Genomic DNA, 9,546 nt, shown 5'->3' on the forward strand with positions numbered 1-9,546 from the left:
AAGTAGAATATCCATTCCATTTTAAAATGGAAGTTATATTATATTTGTGTTTAGAAGAGTATACTCGACTGGGCAATAAGCTTACTGCACCTGGTATTCCCAAATGTTCTCCCAACCAGCCCTGACAATGCATAGCTTCAGAGACCAGACGAGATCGGGAGTATTCAGGATGTAATGGCCATAAGCCATGGAAGAAGAGTATACTCGACTGGACAAAAAGCTTACAGCACCTGATATTCCCTAGCGGTCCCCCAACCAAGTACTGACCAGGCCTGACGCTGCATAGCTTTTGAGATCAGAAGAGATCGGGCGTATTGAGGATAGTATGGCCGTAAGCCATGGAAGAAGAGTTGGATAGACTATTTCAAGTTTAAGTAACTCAAAAAACTTTGAGGAAAGGGGATCGCCATTCCATTTTAAAATGGCCATCATATCATTATTGTTTATAGAAGAGTATACTCGACTGGGCAAAAAGCTTACAGCACCTGGTATTCCAAGCGATCACCCAACCAAGCCTGCCCCTGCTTAGCTTTCGAGATTAGGAGTATTCAGGATAGTATGGCCGTAAGCCATGGAAGAAGAGTTGGATAGACTATTTCAAGTTTATGCAACTCAAAAAAACTTTGAGGAAGTAGAATATCCATTCCCTTTTAAAATGGCAATTATATCATTATTGTGTATAGAAGAGTATACTCGACTGGGCAAAAAGCTTACAGCACCTGGTATTCCCAAGCTGTCTCCCAAGAAAGTACTAACCAGACCTGACACTGCTTAGCTTCCAAGATCAGACGAAATCAGGCGTATTTAAAAAAAATATATAATAATTGTGTGTGTATATATATATCTCTATTCAATTACAATATCTATAGAATGAACAATACACAAACTCTAGGACTAACATAGGCAGGTGAACCATTCACCCCATATCAAGTCAAAGAACTCAAATAAATAAATAATTTTAAAAAAAAGAATAGATAAATACAGTCAAGACTAAGACAAACTCCACTCACAAAAAGAAACAAAAAAGAAACAGGTTAACAGCAACCCCCTATCAACTATAAAAACCAAATAAAATACCAAAACAATGCTTTCAAAAATCATATGTGATTCCTCCACCATCCACCCTTGCAGTTAACCCACTCCCATCAACAAAAGCTTCATCAATATTAAAATGTTCCATTCTATAACAATAAAACATATCTATGTGCTTATTAAACAATGCTATAAAATACTCCACACCATTACCCTCTTCACCTCAAAATATGCATCATTTCTCCCACAAAAAAATAGCATACCTAACAACATTCAACAAATACACATTAACCCCATCCCATTCATCACACACACCAAATAAAACCAATTCCTCCCACACATACTTTCCCCAAAAAACACTCCCCAATTTTTACTTGTCATTTCCTTTACTTTCCTAAAAAAAATGTAGTTCCTCACATTCTACAAACAAGTGTAATACATTTTCCGATACCCTACCACATATATCGCATTCTCTTTTTATTTCTTTATTAATTTGATGCAAAACTACTTTTGTGAATATACGATTTTGTCTTATTTTAAAATCATTATTTTCACATTACAATTTATTTCCAGGTAAGTATACATTTTTCCATAATACATTAACATCCAACTTCGGGAAACAGTTCTACCCACATCTTCTCAGCAGCAGGCCTGTCAGTAACCAGTAACATTTTATAAAAAAAACATTTGTTCTGACACTAGACAATGATTTCCATTTATCCCCATTGCCAATATATAGATTCGGTAATACATACAAATCTTCCCTAATTTCATCTCTATTTATGACTGAAACCCAGTCTGCTGGAATGCTACTTTTCACCCGTTCAAAAGCATGCAATATAGTACCTTTTCGAAACTGAATCATCCACATCAGTCACATTGTCATAAATGGCCTGGTCTCTTAGAAAACCAGGAATAACTTAATATTCAAAGTCTTCAATAAATCTCAGTCCAGCCTTCATAAAAAGGGGGATTATACAACACTTTATCATTAAACAGAATTTGGGGATTTAAAAACAGAGGTTGATTCAGTACTATATTCTTATGCTCACACACATATTGAACGTGAGGAAGAAGTTCTCCCCATGCAAGAAACACTTCCTTATAAAACAAATGAACATGTTCATACATAGGCTTCTTCCAAACCATTAATAGCCCACTCTCTTCACATCCACCATAATCATACAAATACTTCCAAAAGAAACTCTTCCACCCATATTCTTCCTCACCATATACAGTGGGGCAAAAAAGTATTTAGTCAGCCACCAATTGTGCAAGTTCTCCCACTTAAAAAGATGAGAGAGGCCTGTAATTTTCATCATAGGTACATGTCAACTATGACAGACAAAATGAGAAGAAAAAAAATCCAGAAAATCACATTGTAGGATTTTTTTATGAAATTATTTGCAAATTATGGTGGAAAATAAGTATTTGGTCACCTACAAACAAGCAAGATTCCTGGCTCTCACAGACCTGTAACTTCTTCTTTAAGAGGCTCCTCTGTCCTCCACTCGTTACCTGTATTAATGGCACCTGTTTGAACTTGTTATCAATATAAAAGACACCTGTCCACAACCTCAAACAGTCACACTCCAAACTCCACTATGGCCAAGACCAAAGAGCTGTCAAAGGACACCAGAAACAAAATTGTAGACCTGCACCAGGCTGGGAAGACTGAATCTGCAATAGGTAAGCAGCTTGGTTTGAAGAAATCAACTGTGGGAGCAATTATTAGGAAATGGAAGACATACGAGACCACTGATAATCTCTCTCGATCTGGGGCTCCACGCAAGATCTCACCCCGTGGGGTCAAAATGATCACAAGAACGGTGAACAAAAATCCCAGAACCACACGGGGGGACCTAGTGAATGACCTGCAGAGAGCTGGGACCAAAGTAACAAAGCCTACCATCAGTAACACACTACGCCGCCAGGGACTCAAATCCTGCAGTGCCAGACGTGTCCCCCTGCTTAAGCCAGTACATGTCCAGGCCCGTCTGAAGTTTGCTAGAGAGCATTTGGATGATCCAGAAGAGGATTGGGAGAATGACATATGGTCAGATGAAACCAAAATAGGACTTTTTGGTAAAAACTCAACTCGTCGTGTTTGGAGGACAAAGAATGCTGAGTTGCATCCAAAGAACACCATACCTACTGTGAAGCATGGGGGTGGAAACATCATGCTTTGGGGTTGTTTTTCTGCAAAGGGACCAGGATGACTTATCCATGTGAAGGAAAGAATGAATGGGGCCATGTATCGGGAGATTTTGAGTGAAAACCACCTTCCATCAGCAAGGGCATTGAAGATGAAACGTGGCTGGGTCTTTCAGCATGACAATGATCCCAAACACACCGCCCGGGCAACGAAGGAGTGGCTTCGTAAGAAGCATTTCAAAGTCCTGGAGTGGCCTAGCCAGTCTCCAGATCTCAACCCCATAGAAAATCTTTGGAGGGAGTTGAAAGTCCGTGTTGCCCAGCGACAGCCCCAAAACATCACTGCTCTAGAGGAGATCTGCAGGGAGGAATGGGCCAAAATACCAGCAACAGTGTGTGAAAACCTTGTGAAGACTTACAGAAAACGTTTGACCTGTGTCATTGCCAACAAAGGGTATATAACAAAGTACTGAGAAACTTTTGTTATTGACCAAATACTTATTTTCCACCATAATTTGCAAATAAATTCATAAAAAATCCTACAATGTGATTTTTCTGGAGAAAAAAAATTCTCGTTTTGTCTGTCATAGTTGAAGTGTACCTATGATGAACATTACAGGCCTCTAATCTTTTTAAGTGGGAGAACTTGCACAATTTGTGGCTGACTAAATACTTTTTTGCCCCACTGTAAGTACTTCTGCATAATTTTAATTCTTAATGCTTTTCATTTAGCGTCAATGTCCACTGATTTAAGACCCCATCTTTATAATCTGCAGCAAGAGTAGACCTAGATATCCTCGCACCTTTGCCATCCCACAAGAAGCTGGAAACAATAGAATTCAGTTATTTTAAAACCCACTCAGGCATCTGAAACACACCCATGACATATAAACATTTAGATAACAATAAAGAATTTGTTACCACTACTTTCCCTTTCAATTTTACATTTCTCATTCTCCAAAATGCCGGTTTGTTTGATTTTATTTGACACCTGTCCAAGTCATATCACACGCCTCCTTTTCATCAATACCCAAAATAACTCCAAGTGCTATAATATAGCCATTAGCTCTTTTAAATTGATACCTACACCCATTATCATTAAGTAGACCCACAAGACCTCAGTCTTTTCCACATTAATCTTGGCACCCGATGCTTTCCCAAAGAGCTCAAAACATTCCATCACTCTATTTACACTGTCAACATCTCTTACAGTAATTGTAGTGTCATCCACATATTGCTGGACAATGCTAACACCACCTCCTGGAATCAAAACGCCTCGGATTTGAGCATCTGCTTTAAGGAGAGCCACCAGAGGCTCAACCGACAAACAATACAAGGCCGCAGAAAACGGGCACCCTTGCCTCACCAACCTCTCCAAGGGGAAAGCATCAGTAATTAACCCGTTACATTTAACTCTACTAACAGCAGCACCATATAGCAACTGTATCCAGGCCACCAGTCTAAATGACAGTCGCAACTTCTCTGTCGTGCGCCTGGTGATTGAACGGGTTACCAGGCGTAGATTTTGATAATGTTTTTAATGCATTTAGAGGGGTTCAAGGGCTCCATGCCTGGGTAGGGAGCACTCCATACCCGGGCCAAGTCAATAGGGGAGTGCACATGTCCAGCCTGTGCGCCTGGTGATTGAACGGGTTACCAGGTCTATATTTTTGGATGGTTCTTAATGGCTTCAGGGGGGTGATGGAGGTCCATGCCCATGTAGGGAGCACCATCACTCCCGGGATTGTCCACAAGAGGGCACCACTGGATATTTTAAGATGTTTTTAAGCACCAGTACCTGGGAACCCAATGTAAGTCAATGACAGATCTTAGATGGATTTAGATTTATATATTTGCATAGATGCAAATACTGTGCCCTGCCCTTGCCACCCAGAGATGGACACAGTTGAATGTAGGATAAATCATTCCAGAAAGAGAAGCAACATAAAGGGTCAGCTTCAGCAATTAGAAGAGGATGGAACGTCATCCTGTGGAACGTCATCCTTTTCATTGCCCTACGAGACATTCAGGTGCAGCAAGAACTGTTATTTGACTATGGGGTGTCAAGAAAATCTTTTGGTGGAGAAGGACAAGATTTGGAATGGCTTGACAGCTATGTCCGTCAGCTTGAAATCTGATGGGACTCAAAACTATCCAGTAACCTGTTAGGTTCTGATTATTAGAGTAAGAACTTGATGGACAAATATCCTCAGAACCCAACAAACCCCTTTTTTTAAATTTAAAACTGTAATTTCTGTAATATGTTTAGCCATGCATGTTTGACTGAAAATGTCTGTTTTGGCTATCATACACTTTAAATGAAACAACACATAAATAAACAACCTGCGTATTGTTTTTATTATAAACAGGTAATTAAGTAAGCTGCATTGCTCCTCAAGGGTAATTTTATAATTACCCTTGCAAACTCACCTTCAATGACAACTCATCAGGCTACTATAAGGATTACCTTTGTTGATTTTCAGCAGAAAATCTCCAGGCCAATAGCTTGTGAAACACCCACTCAGAGGTGTGATATTATCTTGATGAGCCTCCAAACTCAGAACAATGACCTAGGCAACACCTTGGGTGGGCAATCTATGCAAACTGCAGGTACAGTTGAAGTCGGAAGTTTACATACACATTCTCTGTCTTAGGTCAGTTAGGATCACCACTTCATGTTAAGAATGTGAAATGTCATAATAGTAGAGAGAGATTTATTTCAGCATGCATTTCTTTCTTCACATTCCCAGTGGGTCAGAAGTTTACATACACTCAATTAGTATTTGGTAGCATTGCCTTTAAATTGTTTAACTTGGGTCAAACGTTTCGGGTAGCCTTACACAAGCTTCCCACAATAAGTTGGGTGAATTTTGTCCAATTCCTCCTGACAGAGCTGGTGTAACTGAGTCAGGATTGTAGGCCTCCTTGCTCGCACACACTTTTTCAGTTCTGCCCACAAATGTTCTATAGGATTGAGGTCAGGGCCTTGTGATGGCCACTCCAATACCTTGACTTTTGTGGTCCTTAAGCCATTTTGCTACAACTTTGGAAGTTTGCTTGTGGTCATTGTCCATTTGGAAGACCCATTTGCGACCAAGCTTTAACTTCCTGACTAATGTCTTGAGATGTTTCTTCAATATATCCACATCATTTTCCTCTCATGATGCCATCTATTTTGTGAAATGCACCAGTCCCTCCTGCAGCAAAGCACCCCCACAACATGATGCTGCCACCCCCGTGATTCACGGTTGGGATGGTTGTCTTCGGCTTGCAAGCCTCCCCCTTTTTCCTCCAAACATAACGATGGTCATTATGGCCAAACAGTTCCATTTTTGTTTCATCAGACCAGAGGACATTCCTCCAAAAAGTACAATCTTTGTCCCTATGTGCAGTTGCAAACCATAGTATGGCTTTTTTATGGTGGTGTTGGAGCAGTGGCTTCTTCCTTGCTGAACAGCCTTTCAGGTTATATCGATACAGGACTCATTTTACTGTGAATACCAATACTTTTGTACCTGTTTCCTCCAGCATCTTCACAAGGTCCTTTACAAACAATAGTACACAAGTATAAACACCATGGGACCACGCAGCCATCATACCGCTAAGGAAGGAGACGCGTTCTGTCTCCTAGAGATTAATGTACTTTGGTGCGAAAAGGGCAAATCAATCCCAGAACAGCAGCACAGATGAACGTGGTACCCTCAGGCATTTGGAAATTGTTCCCAAGGATGAACCAGACTTGTGGAGGTAAAAAAAAAAAAAAAAAAAATCTGAGGTCTTGGCTGATTTCTTTTGATTTTCCCATGATGTCAAGCAAAGAGGCACTGAGTTTGAAGGTAGGCCTTCAAATACATCCACCGGTACACCTCCAATTGACTAGAATGATGTCAATAAGCCTCACAGAAGCTTCTAAAGCCATGCCATCATTTTCTAAAATTTTCCCAGCTGTTTCAAGGCACAGTCAACTTAGTGTATGTAAACTTCTGACCCACTGGAATTGTGATACAATGAATTATAAGTGAAATAATCTGTCTGTAAACAATTGTTGGAAAAATTACTTGTGTCATGCACAAAGTAGATGTCCTAACCGACTTGCCAAAACTATAGTTTGTTAACAAGAAATGTGTGGAGTGGTTGAAAACCGAGTTTCAATGTCTCCAACCTGAGTGTATGAAACTTCCGACTTCATCTGTATGTGTGTGTACCCTAACCCCAACCCTACTGACGGACTTACCCTAACGCCCAGCCATCGCACCCCAGGGCCTTTTTATTACAGGTGGGAAACCAAGGGGTCTACAACTCTGGCCGTGTGTACCCGGACCCCCTTGGCTCATGCGTCAATGCCGTGGAGTGCACCTACCTAATCCCCCCCTCTGGTTTCCACATGGCAGCGATGGAAGTGGATCAACCAACTCCACAACTAGCAAAGAACCTAAAACTAACCCGGGTTCGCATCCCACCCCTAACCTTAACCCTTACCCGGGTTCGCATCCCACCCCTAACCCTAACCCCATCTCAAATTTAACCCTAATTCTAACCCCCATCCTAACCCCCGTCCAAACCCTAATCCTAACCCCCATCCCAACCTTAAATCTAACCCCCGTCCCAACCCTAACCCCCAACTCTAAACCCTAATCCCAATCCCGACCCTAACCCCGTCCCAATCTGGACGTGTGCATGCGCAAATTGATTTTGTCACCCCACACCAAACGAGATCACGACACGCAGATTGAAATATCAAAACAGACTCTGAACCAATTATATTAATTTGGGGACAGGTTGAAAAGCATTGAACATTTATGGCAATTTAGCTAGCTTGCTGTTGCTAGCTAATTTGTCCTGGGACATAAACGTTGAGTTGTTGTTTTACCTGAAATGCACAAGGTCCTCTACTCCGACAATTAATCCGCATTGGGGCGGCAGCGTAGCCTAGTGGTTAGAGCATTGGACTAGTAACCGAAAGGTTGAAAGATCAAATCCCTGAGCTGACAAAGTACAAATCTGTCATTCTGCCCCTGAACAAGGCAATTAATCCACTGTTCCTAGGCTGTCATTGAAAATAAGAATTTGTTCTTAACTGACGTGCCTAGTTAAATAAAGGTAAACAATTTAAATAAAACGGTCAACCAAATAATTTCTAGTCATCTCTCCTCCTTCCAGGCTTTTTCTTTGGACTTTATTTAGTGATCGGCATCTAACTTTCATAGTATTACCACAACGACGGACAAACTCAGTTTGTCTTTCAATCACCCACGTGGGTATAACCAATGAGGAGATGGCACGTGGGTATCTGCTTCTATAAACCAATGAGGAGATGGGAGAGGCAGGACTTGCACCACATTCAGCGTCACAAATCGAACTGACTTCTATTTGAGTGCTTGGCAACGCAGACGCTCATTGGTGTGCCCGAGCAATGTGGGTGCAATGATTGAATAATATGTATGTGTACATTTATTTTTGCGACGCGAGCGGTGTGGTCAGCATGTAACCCTAACCCTATATATGTCTGGGTGGGTGTGTGTGTGTGTATATGCTTGGTTATATGTTTGTGGAATGTGTGTATATATATCTATATATATCTATCTATCTATCTATCTATACTCTGCATATACGTATTCGTGAATGTATGGAGGTGTGTGTGTGTCTGTGCCTGACCTCATGTTGTTAACCTTGTCTGCCCCTTATAATGTATTGTGATCCCCATTTTGTCAGACTCCATAGCTTTATCCATACCGAATAATGTTTTAACAAGCCTTGTGTTACTAAAAGGTTGGACTTTTGTCATATTGGGTCACCAATGTATTGTTGTCATGTGTGCCTGACCTTAACTCTAACCCCTCACCAATTTTAATTGCATCCCACTCAAACTCTCACCTTAATCTGAACCCCTTAACCCAAAACCTGATTTCTGCCACATGACATAGCAACAGTACGGACCAACCAAAAAGGCCCACACCACCTGGGCCACACCCACCAAACACTAGAGGAGCCGCAGACCTCACAACACATCGCTCCAGAAACTCAACCAAGACTACAACAAAGGCAAGTAAAACACACAGAACACTGCACCTATAGATACAGGCTGATTTCTTTGGATTTTCCGATGATGTCAAGCAAGGAGGCACTGCGTTTGAAGGTAGGCTTTGAAATACATCCACAGGTACACCTCCAATTGACTCAAATGATGTCAATTAGCCTATCAGAAGCTTCTAAAGCCATGACATAATTTTCTGGAATTTTCCAAGCTTACTGTATGAAAACTTCTGACCCACTGGAATTGTGATACAGTGAAGTATAAATGAAATAATCAGTCTGTAAACAATTGTTGGAAAAATTACTTGTGTCATGTACAAAGTATAC

At 41.0% G+C, this 9,546-nt stretch overlaps 1 pseudogene; it reads right to left on the bottom strand.

Annotated features, from left to right (window-relative positions):
• Positions 1–218: 218 nt before the first annotated feature.
• On the bottom strand, positions 219–337 carry LOC123725267 (uncharacterized; annotated as a pseudogene).
• Positions 338–9,546: the final 9,209 nt, after the last annotated feature.

The sequence above is a fragment of the Salmo salar genome, chromosome ssa11 (assembly GCF_905237065.1).
Source record: "Salmo salar chromosome ssa11, Ssal_v3.1, whole genome shotgun sequence".
Taxonomy (NCBI): domain Eukaryota; kingdom Metazoa; phylum Chordata; class Actinopteri; order Salmoniformes; family Salmonidae; genus Salmo; species Salmo salar.